We start from the raw sequence: 18,211 nt of genomic DNA on the forward strand, positions 1-18,211 counted from the left end.
TCATTTGCATTTTTCTAATTTGGGGAAAATATTTTAGAATTCTGAGGGAGAGGAAAATGTCTAAAACTTAATCTTAGTTTTTTCTTGTTACAGTCGGAAGGCCAGCCTCACTAAATCAGAGTTTGTGTTATTGAGGAAGATACTAGCTAGTTTAAAGTATGAACTTTCCAAGAGAACTCTAGTGCACCAAAATGAGTGTGGAGTGAGGAGCACCAGCCTCAGAGCAGCCCTGTGGCAAGAACCTGCAGCAGGAATCTGGGGAACCAGCCTGCACCTCCAGATCACAGTCCACAGACAATAAGGGGATCCAGGGAGACTGCAGAAATCTCTCTGCTCTCCCTGGGGCAGGACTCTGCTGCTTGCCCACACTCAGATCTAGATTGCAATTTGACCTTCCATACTATGATAGCAGGGTCCCTCCTCACAGCTCCAGGGCAGAGGGGAGTGCCTGCATATCATATCAAAGCACAGGCAAGAGAACAAGACCTTGGAGGAATAAAGGTCCCAGTGGGGTTTCCAAAATAAACCCCAAAGAGGATGTCCCAATAATACTCAAAAGCTCAGGAAATACCCCAAAACCAGATATAGGCTGGAGAAATGAGTAAACAGAAAAAAAGAGAGGAACAACATTGAGAAATTCTTTGTCTATGATACCAAGAAGGATTAAAATACTCAATCTGAAGATGAGGAAGTACAAGCTCCTGCAGCTCAAGACTCCTTAAAAAATGGAAGTTCGGATCAGGCTATGACAGAGCTCAAAAAAGATTTTGAAAATCAAGTAAGAGAGGGAGATAGAAGAAAAATTGGGAAAAGAAATGAGAGAGATGCAGGAAAAACATGAAAAAGAAGTCAGCTGCTTAGTCAAGGATATCTAAAAAATGCTGAAGAAAATAGCATGTTAAAAACCAGCTTAGGTCAAATGGATAAAACAGTTCAAAAAGTTATTGAGGAGAAGAATGCTTTAAAAAAGCAGAATTGGCCAGATTGGAAAAAAGAGATAAGAAAGCTCTCTGAGGAAAACAAATCCTTCAGACAAAGAATAGAACTCAGGGAGATTGATGAATTTATGAGAAATCAGGACTCAGTACTTCAAAACCAAAAGAATGAAAAATTAGAAGAAAATCTGAAACATCTCATTGAAAAAACAACTGATATGGAAAAACAGACTTAGGAAAGATAATTTAAAAATTATTGGAATACCTGAAAGTCATGATCAGGAAAAGAGCCTTGACATCATTTTCAAAGAATTACTACAGGAAAATTGCCCTGATATCCTAGAAGCAGAGGGCAAAATAGAAATGGAGAGAATCCACTGATCTCCCTGAAAAAAAGATCCCCAAAAAACCAACCCCCAGGAATATTATAGCCAAGTTCCAGAACTCCCAAGTCAAAGAGAAAATATTAGAAGCAGCCAGAAGGACACAATTCAAATATGATGGAGCTGCAATCAGGATCTCACAGGACTTAGCAGCAACTACATTAAAAGCTCATAGGGCTTGGAGTATAATAAACTGGAAGGCAAAAGACCTTGGAATGCAACTGAGAATCAACTACCCAGCAAAACTGAATGTCCTCTTCCAGGGAAAAATATGGACTTTCACTGAACCAGGGGAATTTCCAGTGTTCCTGTTGGAATGGCCAGAGCTGAACAGAAGGTTTGATCTTCAAATACAGGACTCAGGTGAAGCATAGAGAGTAGAGGAGAAGGGGAAAATATGAGGGACTTAAATGATAATGAACTGCATGTATTCCTGCGTAGAAAAATGACACTGATAATACTCATGTGAACCTTCTTAATTAACAGAGCAGGTAGAAGGAGCTTTTATAGATGAAGCACAGGAGAAAACTGAATTTGAAGATATATTGTGGTGTAAAAATGGAGTCAATAGATAAAAGGGAAATTAATGGGAGAAAGAAAAAGGAGAGGAGGAATAGGTTAAGATATTTCAATAAGATTTTTCTGTATTACAATGAGCTATTGCAATGATATGAGGGGGGGAGGCAAGGGGGGGATGAGGGAATCTTTGCTGTCATCAGAGGTGGCTAGGAGAGGAAACAGCATATATACCCAATGGGGTATAGGCATCTGGAGTAAGAAGGGGGGGGGGCAGGGGGAAGGGGTGGGGGTGTGAATGAAGGGGGAAAGGATGGACCATGGGGGGAGAGTGGTCAGATATGATACATTTTCTTTTTTAGATCTTGCAAGGGGCTGGGATTGGATGGCCTGTCCGGGACCATGGGGCCAGGTGGATGCTAGGCCTAAGGGGTGGTAGGGGTGCTCAGGGCCTCTTGGCCCCAGGGCCAGGGATCTATCTGTCTGCTGCGCTACTCAGCTACTCTACAGCAGAGTCAGAGAGAAAGGAGAGAGAAAATATAGTACATGGTAGTGGAGAAATACGAAAGGAAGGAGTTGCGATCAGGAATGGCAATGGTGGAAAAATATGGAAGTAACTTCTGTGATGGACTTATCATAAAGAATGTGATCCACCCATGACAGAGTGCTCTGTTGTCCACTGTTGCCACCTGGCCATACCTACAACTGTTACTATTTAATTTTAATTTTAAGTTTTTTCTCTCCCCTTTATCGCTCAAGCAAGTCTATTTTCGGGGGGAGAGGGGGCATTTTGTTTACTCTTAAACAAGAATATTTCATTAATGTATAAAAAACATTATTTGTACAAAATGAGAAATAAATATTAATTTAAAATGTAAAAAAAAAAAAGATGGACTATCATAAAGAATGTGATCCACTCAGAGTTTCTCAGACCCGAGAAGCCTGGGGATGGTGTCTGCTGTTCTCCTGCACCAGAACTCTTCCCCCAGCCTGGTCCCCGGGCTCCAGGGGGACAGCACCAACACCGGCGCCTCTGCTTCCCCACGGACCCAGGCCCCTTTTGTACAGCCCCACCACTGATCCAGCGGGCCCGGCTCTCGGGCCCTCAGACTCCCGGTTCCAATTCAGCTCTTGGTCTGGCTGATCCCGGGCTGCGTCTCCCTCGGAGCCCGGACTCACCTGCTGGTGTTCGGCCAGGGCTGCTGTGGGAGACAAATCCTGAGAGAAGATTCCTGCAGGAGCCAAGATGGAGTCATGAAGGCAGGAATTCCCAGAAACTCCTTCCCCCCAAAACTCCAAAAGCCATCAATTTATGACTCTAACCAAAATCTAGAGGGCCAGAACCCACTGGAAAACTGAGTGATACAATTTCCCAGTCCAAGACTGGGGGTTGGAAAAAAGCTGCAGTGCAGCCACCGTGCAGCACAGCCAGACTGGACTCCTAGGTCTGTGGCAGAGGGAGCAGTTTAATCATCAAGAATTAGCAGGAAACGGTGGTGAGAGAATTCTGCTGAACTAGAGTGAGTGCAGAGTGGACTGACCTCAGAGCAGCCCTGCATTGAGAACCTGCTGTGGGAGTCTGCACAGCCACCCAGCATGTCCAGAGCTCTCAGCCCATAGATGATAAGGGGAGTTGGAGGAGACTGCAGAAATCTCTCTGCTCTCCCTGGGGCAGGACTCAACTGTTTGCCCACACTCAGATCCAGGTTGCAGTTTGGGCTTCCACACTACCACAACCAAGCAGGGAACATCCTTACAGTTCCTGGGCAGAGGGGAGGGCCTGAAGCCTCTCATAAGACCTTAGAGGAATTAAGATCCTTGTGGATTGTCCCCCAAACCCCCCAAAGCCTTGCAAGTGTGGTAAAGTCATAGGCTGAGAAAATGAGCAAGCAACAGAAAAAGAAAAATCGGATCATAAAAAATTACTTTGGTCCCATGGAGGACCAAAATACATACTCAGATGATGACAAAATCAAAATTTCTATATCCAAAACCTCCAAGAGAAATAAAAAATGGACTTGGGTTATTGATGAGCTCAAAAAAGACTTTGAAAAGCAATTAAGGGAGGTAGAGGAAAAATTGGGAGGAGAAATGAGAGTGATGCAGATAAATCATGAAAACCAAGGCAGCAACTAGGTGAAAGAAATCCAAAAAAATACCTAAGAAAATACTATGTTAAAAACCAATTTAGGCCAAATGGAAAAGGCAACACAAAGGGCAAATGAGGAGAAGAATGCCTTAAAAAGCAGAATTGGCCTGCTGAAAAAGGAGATAGTAAAGCTCTCTGAAGAAAATAATTCCTTCTAATGCAGAATAGAACTAAAGGAAGCAGATGATTTTGTGAGAACCCAGAAAGAAATAAAACTGTACCAAAAACCCCCAAAATTAGAAGAAAATGTGAAATATCTCATTGAAAAACAACTGACCTTGAAAACAGATCCTGAAGAGATAATTCAAAAAATATTGGGCTACTTGCAAATCATGACCAGGAAAAGAGCCTAGACTTCATTTTTCCAACAAAAAATACAGCAAAATTTCCCCTGAGAGCCTAGAAGCAGAGGATACAATAGAAATTGAAGGAATTCACCGATCATCTCCTGAAAGAGATCCCCAGAGAAAGACTTCCAGGAATATTATAGCCAATCTCCAGAACTCTCAAGTCAAAGAGAAAATTCTAAAAGCTGCCAGGAATGAGCAATTCAACTACCGTGGCTCTACAATCAGGATTACACAGGATCTGGCAGTGTCTACATTAAGGGCTTGTAGGGCTTGGAATATGATATTCCAGAAGGCAAAAGATCTTGGTTTACACCCAAGAACCAACTGCCCAGCAAAACTGAACATCTTTTGGGGAAAGGATGGACTTTCAATGAAACATGGGACTTTCAAACTTTCCTATTGAAACAACCAGAGCTGAACAGAAAGTTTGATCTCCAAGTACAGGACTCAGGTGAACCATAGAGGGGGCCAATGAGAAGGACTAACTGTGAGAAACTTAATGATATTGAACTGTTTGTATTTCTGCATGGGAAAAAGATACTGATAATTCATATGAACTTTCTCATTTATAAGAGCAGTTAAAAAGGAGCACATATAGACAAGGCACAGGAGGGAGCTGAATATAATGGTATAGTAAAAAGATGGAGTCAATGGTTGATAAAGGAAAGCATTGGGAGTAAGGGAAAGGAGAGGAAGAAGGGGCTGATATTTCACAAGAGGAAGCTTTTACAATTGAGTGGAACCAGGGAAGGTGAGGGGGAATGAGTGAGCCTTCATTCTCATCAGAAATGACTCAGAGAGGAGATAACATACACACTTAAAAGGGTATAGAAATTTATCTTACCCTAGAGAAAAATGAGATGAAAGGGATGGGATAATGGGGAACATAGGGAGGAAAGGGGGGGAATAGATGATAGAAGAGGGGGAAGATCATGGGAGAGGGTACTCAGATACAACACACTTCTGAGCAGAGTGAAAGGAGAGAGAGAAAACAAAAAAATGAGAGTGGGAAGGAATAGTGTGGAGGGAAATACAGCTAGTAATAGCACCTGTGAAAAAAATATTGAAGCAATTTCTTTGGTGGACTTATGGTAAAGAAAGCAACTCATCCCAGAGACAGAGCCACTGAAATCTGAACACAGACTGAAGTACATTTTTTTCTCTCGCTCACTATTCTTGAGGTTTCTTGTTCTCTTTGGGGGGGGGGCGGTTTATGATTACTCTCACAAGATTATTGTAATAATATAAAATAAAAAAAACAGAGCAGATTAAAAAAAAAAAAGAATGTGATCCACCCGAGACAGAGCTGATGGTATCAGAACACAGACTGAAACACATTTCTCTTTCCTTTATTTCTCATGAGGGTCTATATTTCTTGGGAGGAGGGGGTATTATATTTACTTTTAAGAACATTTTAATAATGTATAAAAAATCTTTGTACGAAAATATTCATAGCAGCTCTGTTTGTGATGGCAAAGAAATGGAAATTAAGTAAATGTCCTTCAATTAGGGAATGGCTTAACAAAGTGTGTGTGTGTGTGTGTGTGTGTGTGTGTGTGTGTGTGTGTGTGTGTGTGTTGAACACTATTGTTCTATTAGAAGCCAGGAGGCATGGGAATTTAGGGAAGTTCGGAAAGATTTGCGTGGACTGGGGTGGCTAGGTGGCACAGTAGATAAAGCACCGGCCCTGGAGTCAGGAGTACCTGGGTTCAAATCCGGTATCAGACACTTAATAATTACCTAGCTGTGTGGCCTTGGGCAAGCCACTTAACCCCATTTGCCTTGCAAAAAAAAAAAAACACCTAAAAAAAAAGATTTGCATGGACTGATGCTGAGTGAGATGAGCAGAACCAGAGGAACATTTTGCACTCTAGCAGCATCATGGGGGTGATGACCAACTTTGATGGACTTGCTCATTCCATTAGTGCAACAATCAGGCACAATACTTTATTTTTCTTCTTAGGGATATGATTTCTCTCTTATCACATTCAACTTAGATCATTGTATACCGCGGAAACAATGTAAAGACTAACAAACTGCCTTCTGTGGGGGGTGGGAGGGGAGCAAGATTAAGGGAAAAATTGTAAAAAATTCAAAATAAAATCAAATAAAGTGAAAGTTAAAAAACCCTTTATCTTATTGGTCAAATGGCTTACTGATCTCATTAGATCTTTTTATTGTATGCTGATGAATTGGGGTGCTACTAATGTAGATTTAAATATAGATTTTGTAGAAGTGAAAACTTGAAATTAGCCACATAGTAAAAGAATTAAAAGTCATTCCCTTAGTCCTATCATCAGCCTTGACCCTTTCTCCTCAGCTTCTCCTTGTCTCTCATCTAGTCTCCTGCAAAGACCTGTCGGTTTCACCGTTTCACTTTCTCTCCAGTATTCCCAGCTTCTCTCTTCCCACCTAGACTCTTGCAATACAGGGTGACGGATCTGCCTGCTTCAAGTCTCTCCCTTCTCCAATCCATCTACCATTCAACCAAAGTAATTTCCTTAAGCATTAACTAAAGAACAAAGTAGATCATGTCCATCCCTCACCATCCACTCTCCAATTCCAATGGCTCCTTATCCTCTGCAGGTTAAAATACAAGATCCTTATTTGACATTCAAAATCTCTTTTCCTAATTCCCTACTATTTTTCCAGTTTTCCTGTACCTTACTACTTGTTATGGACTCTTCATTTTGGTTACATTGACCTCTTGTTCCTCAAATGAGACATTTAATCTCTTAGCTCTGGGCATTTTCTTTGACTTCCTTCCAGTCCAGGGTTGCTCCCCCTCTTCATCTCTTCTCTCTGTAGTTTCTCTGCCTTCCTTGTAAATTCCATCTCCTACAGGAAGCTTTAAACAATACTTAATTTTAGTGTCTTTTCCCTGTTATTTATTATCTATGTTGTAACTAGCTTGCACTTGTACATTTTTTTTTTTATATTGTCTCCTCTGTTAGATTGTGAACTCCTTGAGGGCAGGGACTGGCTTTTATTCTTTTTTTTTTTTTGTAGCACAGCACCTAACTCCTGGTAGATGCTTAATAAATATTCATTGGTTGACTAACTGCTGTCTGGGGATGCTTGGGGAAAGGGAGTTAGATACCTCTGTGGGTTTCCTTTGTGTTTTGTTTATTTACTAAAAATAAACAGGGACTACATAAGTAACTACTAAAAACTAAGGTTGCTAATTACTCTGGTCCCCTATCAGCTATCACTTATAAGAATTATATTACTTAAATAATTTTTAAGGTTCTTAAGGCACCTCATGAGATGCCAGGTTTCTTTCTCCTCCTGCCTGTTCTGTTCATAATTCAACAAATATTTATTGTATCTACTCAAAAGAGTTGCTGAGAATTAAAAAGAAAAAAATTTGGGAGAATGACAGAATGTATGTAGATAATATGCATTCTAAAGTCCAGAATACATGTCAGTTATTATTATTACTTCAGTCTTCTCATCTTAGTAGTGTGGACTCTGAAGGTAGGAATTTCTCTCTTACAGTTGCAAATACAGACTTGGTTAAAATTTCATAAATTAGTACCCTAAGGCTCATTGAGATTCACTTTTTTGCCCTTGTTCTCCCAACCGATAAGTGGAAGGCCTGGTTTTACACTGACTTTCACTACCTGTTACAGATCCTATGTTATTTTCCTAAAGTTCATCTGTAACAAATCCATATTCTACTCAACACATTCCAGTGGGTGCCCATTATAGAAAGCTCTCTTTCGTTTTCTAAATCCTTCTCAATCCTAACCTACCTTTCCAGCCTCAGCTCTGCTTCTCATGTTCTCTCTTCCATCCAAAATGAGTTTCTTGGTTTTACAGGAGGACACTCCCTGACTCAGACCTAGTGCCTCTCTGTGCTGGGATCCATTTTCACCTCACCCCCCCCCCTTCTTTGAATCCTTTGCCCCTGTGATACTTTCTATATGAAGCTTCTTGATCCCCATAGCAACTAGTGCCCCACTCCACCTCCAGGATTTACCTTGTGGTTATATTATATAGGTTTAATTATGTGCCTGTTGTCCCCAGTAGAGTGCAAATTCCGATATGTCAATCTTTTCCCCCTTTTTTTTGTCATTGTATCCCCAGTGTTTGGCACATACTAAATGCTTGATAAATTCTGGGTGATTGATTTCTAACTCAAAGTCCAGCACTTTTATCTACAATATCTGCTATCTTCCTCACAGATTATTGAGAGGAAATTGCTTTGAAAACCTTAAAGTACAGAAATATGTACTAAGGCACTACTTATTTGGTATTCAGAGATATATAAAGCAACCTTTGCCTTCAAGGGGGGAAATTCTTGTCCCTGTATTTAAACTAAAGGAGGAAAAATATGTATAATCCCAATTATGTATCTCATATATCTCAAATATATATGTGTGTGTGTGTGTATATATATACACACACATCCACACATATTTTTTGTAGCATATTTACCTTTCTAATTGTTTTACTTGGGCAAGTTAAAATGTTAACTTGGCCATAGCAGATGTAATTCCACAATGGAGAGATTATTCTGAGTATTTTGTATTAGGTAGCAAGAATAAATAAGTTAACAAGATTTGACAAATATTGTATTAAAGGTTTACCATTTAAAATTCAGTTTTTATCCACAGATAATTATTAGGTTGACTGTCACTTTAATGCCTGAAGGTCTTCAATTGACATCATCAGTAAATGGGCAGCCAGACAGAAGACTTAAGAGCTTGTTAGATCACTGTACTAGGCACATGAACATGCCAAATGTGATCCCTGCCTAGTACTTTTCAATCTGAACTTTTTCTTCTATGAGTTTATAATGCTTATATAATACTTTTCTTTTCAAAGATGACCAAGGGAAATTTTAGAAATGCTAAAGTTACTTTTAAAAGTTCTGTGAATTTTGTGCTTAATGAAAGAGCAGTGATTATTATTATTTTACCAAACAGTTTCAAGGATAATATTTTTCACATTGGCACCTTTATTTCAGGAATGATAACAAGAAAGAGAGGAACCAGATGCAAAAGAGATGAAATTGTTAACTTGTGATGAAGTAAAATGCAGCTGTGGCTTTTCAGTCATATTAGTAAGTATGATTCTTATAGGTGTAAAGATAATTTTATAAATAAAAATACATCAAGTGTTTTTTAAAGCAACTCCCTTTGCATTATAATACTTGATTTGGCTCCTATTCAAGTTTATGTCTAGATTATGCTTCCTATTTGAATGTATTTTGTAATGCTAATACTTGCTTCAACATACTTTAAAATCTATACTTATTTTTACCATTTTCTTACAGTCAGAAATAAACTAGAAAATAACAAATTTCAAGTTGAATAAAAACCTATGATATATAAAACTGTTGTAAAACATTTAATGTCTACCTTACAGGCTTTCCCTGTAACAATGTTTAAATGTGAACTATAAATATAGCTTCAGAGTTAGAAGGGACCTTATAGCTAGACCATTTTTTCCAATTCCCTCATTTTATTGATGAGGTGAAGTGATTTACTTGATGGCATACAGATTCAAGTTTCTGCTGCCATTGCAAAATAACAGCAATTAATTAGCAATCATCAGATAAAGTAAAATTATATTAATAAAATTACTATCATGGATATTTTTCCTAGCTTATAGAAAAAAGATGCAATCTAATAAGAAGTTAATATCATTTAGTATCATCAAAAGTTTTGCTATTTAGAAACTAATATATATCCATGTTTTCTACCTAATATTTTCTAGGAAGGAAACTGCATCTGATTTTCTCAGACAAGAAATTTGCAAGGTAAGGAATGTATTTTATCGCAGATTAAAGAAGATATATACATATATATATATATATATATATATATATATGCTTTAATTGATATTGAAATTTCAGGTCATCTTTTTCTTTTCCTATTTTTTTATGTGATTATTAAGTTTCTGCTGGGTGCCAGGCATTTTGCTAGCAGATGTAAATGGAACTACAAAGATGAAGCAGTCCCAGCCTTAAGGAAATTCTATTTTTGTTGTTGTTGTTGTTTTTGTAAGGCAGTGGAGTTAAATGACTTGCCCAAGATCTCACAGTTAGGTAATTATTAAGTTGTCTGAGGCTGGATTTGAACTCAGGTCCTCCTGACTCCAGGACCAGTGTTTTATCTGCTGTGCCATCTAACTGCCCCAGGAGGTTCTATTCTATGGAATGTTCTTAACATGTTTGTAGATAAGTAAATACAGGGTTTATATAAAATGATATGTTGGGGGAAGAAGCAACTAAAAACTGGGGGAAATCAGAAAAGGCACATTCAAATATGGCACATGAATTGAGCCTTTGGAGGGAGCGCTTAAGGGTTTCAAGAAGTGAGAAAGAGAGCATTCCATGCATGGGGGACTTCTTGTTCAAAGGCAATTGAGAGGGGAGACAGAAAGTCACATGCAGGGAATTGCAAATAGGCTAGTTTGCATGGGGTGTGGAATATATGAGGGAATGATATATTGTCAGTCTGAAAAGATTGGCTAGAACCAGATTATTTAGAGCTTTAAATGCCAAATAGAGCAGCACTTTTTTATTTGATCATAAAGGCAGCAGGGAGCTACTGAAACTTCTTAAATGTAGAAATGATATGGTAAGAGCTGTGCTTCAGAGGGTGAGATGAGCTGCAGGGAGTCCTAATAGAAGCCTATTGCAATAGGCTAGGTAAGAGATAATGAGGACCTGAGCTAGGGTCATTGTGGTATGAGTGGAGAGAAGAAAGGAAAAAAAAAGTGAAATCACTAAGACTTTGTAACTGATTTATTGTATGGAAAGAAGAGATGAGGAAGACTCCCAAGATTGTATATCAGGGTGGCAAGGAGAGTTATCATGGACTTTTCAGAAATAGGGAAGTTAAGAAATTTAGGGTCTTTTCAGATTTGAGATGTCATGTGAAAATTAGGTTATACATGTAGGATTAGTGCCCTGGAGAGAGCTAAAGTTTGCAATCTCAAAAAGAAGACAGATTGGTTCTATAGGGAGTAAAAGAACTTTGTCAGAGCAACATCTTGAAAAACGAGGGAGAAAAGATAGTTTTGAAAAGTGCAGAGTGATCAAAATTGTCACAATTCCACAAGTAAAGAAAGTTGCCGATTGAGTAAAAACCGTTGGATTTAGCAATAGAGATAATTTGTTAAGACGGAGAAGAGCAATTTCAGTGTAGTATAGGTTGGGAAGCTAGGTTTCTTGGGTTTGAGAGGTGAGTAGGATGTAAGGAAGTAAAGTCAAGGAGTAGAGGGTTTTTTCCCCACCAGGGACTAGTCTATGAAAAGAAAGGAGAAGACAGAGGATAATTGTCAGAGACAAATTGCTACCTTAAAGATTTTGCTGGGGTGGCTAGGTGGTGTAGTGGATAAAGCACTGGCCCTGGAGCCAGGAGTTACCTGGGTTCAAATCTGGTCTCAGATACTTAATAATTACCTAGCTGTGTGGCCTTGGGCAAGCCACTTGATCCCATTTGCCTTGCAAAAACCTTAAAAAAAAAAGATTTTGCTGAGTTAGGAAATGTACCTTTTGGATGCTTAGACCCAGATGATAGAAAATGATAAAATGCTGTCTTCCAAAAAAGAAAACCACATATCCATATTTTTAAAAAATTGCCACTGGGAGTGGCTAGAGTAGTAGTGGATAGAGCACTGACCCTGGAGTCAGGAGTACCTGAATTCAAATCCATTCTCATACACTTAATTACCTAGCTGTGTGGCCTTGAGCAAGTCACTTAACCCCATTTGCCTTGCAAAAACCTAAAAAAAAAATTGCCACTAGCATTGTTGGCTGAGATGTTGATTTTTAAGGGTAAAGAGGAATATGGATTGAAAATGTGTACTCCAACAATGATTTAAAAACTAAAATGACTGTAAACATTTATTAAGTGCCTGCTATGTTCCAGGCATTGTTCTGGATACTAGAAATGCAAAAAAATGAAGCACTCTTTACTTTCAGGAAACTTAAATTCAAATTTTAAATAACCAGTATGCATATGTATATGTGTATGTATATGAAATATATGTGTATATGATAGAAAATATAAGGGAGAAATAAATTGTATTTTGTGTGTGTGCATGCATGTGAGAGAGAGAGACAGACACAGACAGACAAGAGAGACACAGGAAGAGAATACAGTGCATAGATATAAAGAAAAATGCAAATTAAATATTCCATACAGTTTGGGAAAGAAGGTGCTAGCCATGGAGATCAGGACATGTTTCAATAGAAGATGGTATTTGAGCTGCATCTTGAAGGAAGACAGGTAAGTCTAGGAGATCAAGATGAGGAGAGAGTGCATTCTTGGCCATGAGTTGGGAGATGAAGCATTGTGTGTGAAGAACACAGGGAAGGTCATTAAAGTTAGAGCTGTCTTGTATAATGAATCTAGAAAGAGAGGTTAGGGCCATGGTGGGAAGGACTTTAAAATTAATCTTAGAGGCAAAAGGGAACCATGAATCTTTTATTAAGTAGGTTACTGACATGGTTATATCTGTGTTTAAGGAATATCATGTTGGCAGTAATGTATGGGTTGAGCTCCTATGGTGAGAGACTTGAAGCAAAGAAACCAATTAAAAAGACCTTGTAATTCCCTAGGTAAAAGGTGATAAAGAAATGAACTAAGGTGATAGTAAAGTAAAGAGAAGTGGTCAGATGTTGTAGAAATAGAACCAGCAGGATGGAAGAGAGTGAATATTTGGGGAGAATGCTGAAGTTTTCCTCAAACAGGAAGTATGGTAGAAGTGTCAGGGTGGGGTGGGGGGGAGGTTTGACCATTAGAACTAGTAAAGTTAATGAAAGAAGTGAGAAGCAAGAGATTTAAAAAGAAAATGGAATAGGAGGTTATGCAGAATCAAAATGGAGGAGTGGTATGAATCAGTGTAGCAAGCTTCCTTCCACATAACTCTTCCAGGGGACCTGTAAAACAAATCAGTGGGCAGCTAGGTGGTGCAGTGAATTGAGCACTGGTCTTGGAGTTAGGAGGATAGGAATTCTAATTCGACCTCAGTAGTTTGTGTGACCTTGGGCAAGTCATTTAACTCTGACTCACATCCTCTGCTGTCTCCATTCATCCTGATTCATATCTGGCCACTGGTCCCAGATGGCTCTGGAGGAGAAAGTGAGGCTAGTGACTTAGCACAGAATCCCTCACTCAAATCCAGTTCATGTGTTTGTCATGGCATCACTTCCCTGATGTCATGATCTTCTTTGAGAATGAAGATCAGATAAAGAAATCAAACCAAGACCTGATGAAGAAATCCAGGAAAAATCACAGTGAATCATTTAACCAGTGCAACTTAGCATATTGAAGCAGATATAATTGTCTGTGAATACTGGGGGATAGGAGCATCCCCAGGATCATGTTGAGAGGAGCTCTTGACTCATACTGGGTCATTTTAAGGTGGACAGATGTGAATTGGCAACTGTTGTATACTACCCAGTTCTGGGTCATAGCTTGACAAAAATGCAATTAGAATTCCTGGAAAAGATGAGTGGAGCAAGATTTAAAAAGACTGAAAACATTTTTATAAGTGAGATGAGGGGCGGCTAGGTGGTGTAGTGGATAAAGCACCGGCCCTGGAGTCAGGAGTACCTGGGTTCAAATCCAGTCTCAGACACTTAATAATTACCTAGCTGTGTGGCCTTGGGCAAGCCACTCAACCCCATTTACCTTGCAAAAACCTAAAAAAAAAAATAAGTGAGATGAAAATGCTTAAGGAAAAATATTAGAAAAGAAATGAGAGCTGGGAAAAAGAATTAGAAAGGAAATTAACAGCTTGACATAAGAGGTATAAAACCTTTCTCAAGTAACAAACACTCTCAAAATGAAATTGGATCAAATAGAAACTAGTGATCCTGTAAGACAACAAATATTAAAACAATCAAAAGACTGAAAATTTAAAAGAAAATGTGAGATGTCTCATAGCAAAAACAACTGACCTGGAAAACAGATCAAAGAAAAAGTTAAGAATCATGAGACTATCTGATATCATAACACTCAAACATCCAATTTCAAGAAATCTTAAAAGAAAATTGCCTTATATCTCTTAGGATCAGAGAATAATGTAAAAATAAAATCCACAAGTCTCCTCTTGAAGGAAAACTTAAATGAAAATTCTTAGGAACCTAGAGTCACCAAAATCCAAAGCATCCAAGTCAGAGGCAAAATACTGCAAGCAACCAGAAAGAATCCAAGTGATAAGGAGCCACAAATAGGATCACACATGATTTGGCAGCCATCACTGTGAAAGAGTAGAAAACTTGTAATATAATATTCTAGAAAGTAAAAGATTTGGACTTACAGCCAAGAATAACTCAACCAGCAAAACTTATTATAAATACCACAGGGGGAGAAATGGATCTTCATTGAAATAGAGGACTTTCCAAGCATTCCTAATGAGAAGAAAGAGTTGAGTAGAAAATTTGACTTACAACATAAAGAGTCAAGAGAAGTATTAAAAGGTAACTATGAAGAGAAAATCATAAAGGATTAATAATCAAATTTAAACTGTTTACAATGAAGATACATCTAGCCCCTCAGAATCACAGAGTTTAATTTGACCTGGGAATGATTATATTATGTTTTGATGATTTTAGAAGAATAAAAAGGATAGGCAAAGCAGAATGCATTGAGAGAGGTGGGAGGGGAGCAAAAGAATGGAGAAAATATCTCAAATGAATATAAAAGAAGTAATCTATACAACAAGGAGAAAAGAGTGGGAGGAAAAGGGGTGAGGCATCACTTAAACTTCACTCATTTGAACTGACCATAATAAGAAAGAATATATGAACATAGTATCGAGTACAGAAGTGCATTTTACTTAACAAAGAAATGGGGAAAAGGGAAATTAGGGATGGGGTCAGTGGAAATGAGAGGGAGAATAGATTAAGGGAGGGATTCATCCTAAGCAAAGCAAACTCTAAGGATGTAAAAAAATATTTATAGTTCTTTTTGTGATAGCAAAGAATAGAAATTTTAAGGACTGGCTATAAATTGGGACATGATTAAACAAGTTATGGCTTTTAAGTGATGGATTATTGTGGGCTGAACTCTTAATCAGGATAATGATCAGACATGATTCCAGAGGACTTAATAATATAACAGCTTTCCACATCCTGATAGGAAGAAGCACCAAGAGTTTAGAATGAAACAAATTTGATCTTTACATAGCCAATGTGGACATTTGCTTTGATTGACTTCATGTTTCTAATGGGTTATATTTTCTTTGCATTCTCAGTTGAATTGGAGTGGGAAAGGGGAATGAGGTAAAAGTGGAGGACTAAGAAAGTGGATTTGGGCTGATTAAAACAAGTAAAATTTTTTTAATTAAATAAGAGCTCCAGTTTTAAAAAGTCAGAAAAGGAATAGCTTACAATAGGTAGAAATTCTTAACTGAGTTAACTATGAAAAATAAATGGATCTATGAGAACTTTTAATAATTCTCTGAGAGACAAAAAAGAAATATTTGGATAAAATATTTTTAAATTGAGAAAATACAAAATGTAAGATATTTTACTATTAAAGGAAATTGAGCTGAAAAAGAGGTCTGAGGGTCATAATTTAAGAATTGTGACTCTCTAAGAAGCATAGTTCTTCCTCACTTATCCCCCTTTCATCCTCCCCCCACAAAATTTTGGTTGTCATGTTTCAAGAAAGCATAAATGAAAATTGTTCAAGTTTATTAGGACAATAATAACAAACATAGAACAATAATAACAAATATTTACATAGTACTTATTTTATACTTGGCACCATACTCAGCACTTTTTAATCCTTGCAACAACTGTGAGATGATAGGTGTGATTATTATCCCTTTTTTTACAAGTAAGGAAATGAAGATAAACAGATTAAGTTACTTGCCCAGTGTCATATAGCTAGGTAGTATCTGAGACCAGATTTGAACACTAGTTACTCAGGGCAAATTGAAAATAGTATGTACCAGTTAACCTCCTGATGTGATCCCAAAATGAAAGCCAAAACCCACAGCTTCCAGAGATTGAAGATTTCTTTTAAAAAACTAAGAAGCCAGAAAGAAGGAATTCAAGTACTAAGGAGCCACAAGCTAAAATTTAGCAGCAATTATTTAAAAGACAGAGATTCTTGGAATTCCAGAAGGTAAAAAACAAAGACTTAAAACCAAAATAAATTACCCCACAGGATTGTATAATCTTGTATGAAAACAGACTTTTTAACTTAATAAAGGACTTTAAAAGAATTCTGATGAAAAGATCAGAACTGAATAGGAACTTTGAAATGCAAGCATAGTAGTGAAGAGAAAAACCTTAAAATGGAAATAAATTTGATCAAATTTTAGGGGGGTCTATCTGATGATTAAATATTTATATTCCATATAGAGGCAAGGGACAATAGCCTTTTGAAATTTTAATGTCCTTCAAGGGTCACAGAGGGCATTAAATAAGATAAATACTAGGGATTGTGTTATTTCAAATTTAGAGCTTTAAAAGGAGAAAGGATATATTAGGGAAGAAGTTAGAATTCAAACTTACTTTATAATAATTATGGTGCTCAGAAGAAATAACACAAGCATGGAGGAGAAGGGGTGGGGAGAACAGACATCACATAAGTGGATCATGTGAAGGCAGATAAATCACATTTAGAAGTATGTACATATACATTTTGTTTTGTATATTAAGCTGAATAGGAACAAATTGAGATTAAAAAACAGGGAAGATTAAGATGGAAAATAGAAACAGGGAGTAGTCACAAGAAAATCTTTTCTTTTGTGTGAGTGTGACTGCAGGTGAATTGTAATGGGGAACTAAGAGGCATGAAAGAATTAAAACAAATACTAGAGTTTGAACAAGAACAAAAGAGGTGATGGGAAAAAGTGCTGTCAACAAGAATCTGATCATTTCAGTTATAGATGACTAATGTTGATCCTATTCCTTCAGTTTTCTTACCTTTAAAGAACCAGGTTGTGGCAAAGAGAAGAAAACTTACGTGGATATTATAGAGGGAAATACGTAATAGTGAATATGAATGGAAGGAACTCATGCATAAAGACTATCATAGTGAATTATAATTCATAATCTAACAATGTATTGTTTTTATAGAAAAAGCAAGTTAAAATTAGGACCTGGAATAGAAGTTTTTCTGTTTTTATATATTTTATATCATGAACTCAGAAAAGGTAATAAAAAATTAGAAATGATTAAAATAAATTAAAAAACTACATTAAATGCAAAGTTAATGAAGTAGTATCAATACTCAACATATATGCACTGTTTAACTTTGCATCTTTTTTATTTTTTTCCATTTTAAAGATTTTATTTAGAGTTTTACAATTTTTCCCCTAATCTTACTTCCTCCCCCAACCCTCCAAAGAAAGCAATTTGCCAATCATTATATTGTTTCCATGGTATGCAATGATCCAAATTGAATGTGATGAGAGAGAAGTCATATCCTTAAGGAACAAAAATAAAGTATAAGAGATAGCAAGATTACATAATAAGATATTAGTTATTTTTCCAAATTAAAGGTAATAATCTGTAATGTTCAAGCTCCACAATTCTTTTTATGGATACAGATAGTCCAGGATTGTCCCTGATTGTTTCACTGATGGAATGAGCAAGTCCATCAAGGTTGATCATCACCCCCATGTTGCTGTTAGGGTGCACAATGTTTTTCTAATTCTGCTCATCTCACTCAGCATCAGTTCATGCAAATTCCTTCAGGCTTCCCTGAAATCCTGCTCCTCCTGGTTTCTAATAGAACAAGTTTTCCATGACAATCATATACCACAGTTTGCTGAGCCATTCCCCAATTGAAGGACATTTACTTGATTTCCAATTCTTTGCCACCACAAACAGGGCTGCTATAAATATTTTTGTACAAGTGATGTTTTTACCCTTTTTTTAATCATCTCTTCAGGGTA

The 18,211-nt window shown here is 37.5% G+C and overlaps 1 protein-coding gene across 4 annotated transcripts in view; it reads left to right on the plus strand.

Moving 5' to 3' along the window:
- The window catches only part of FRS2 (fibroblast growth factor receptor substrate 2), a 117,470-nt gene that overhangs the window by 45,281 nt on the left and 53,978 nt on the right, over positions 1-18,211 (plus strand). For 2 of the 4 annotated variants that reach the window (XM_074226118.1, XM_074226119.1), the window contains exons 2-3: positions 9,306-9,401; positions 10,058-10,100. The gene's annotated coding sequence lies outside the window, so the exon portion shown is untranslated. Of the gene's footprint in view, positions 1-9,305; positions 9,402-10,057; positions 10,101-10,166; positions 14,778-18,211 lie in introns of those variants that run through there. The other 2 variants (XM_074226120.1, XM_074226121.1) reach the window with 2 other exon arrangements.

This window comes from Macrotis lagotis, chromosome 2 (assembly GCF_037893015.1).
Source record: "Macrotis lagotis isolate mMagLag1 chromosome 2, bilby.v1.9.chrom.fasta, whole genome shotgun sequence".
Classification (NCBI taxonomy): domain Eukaryota; kingdom Metazoa; phylum Chordata; class Mammalia; order Peramelemorphia; family Peramelidae; genus Macrotis; species Macrotis lagotis.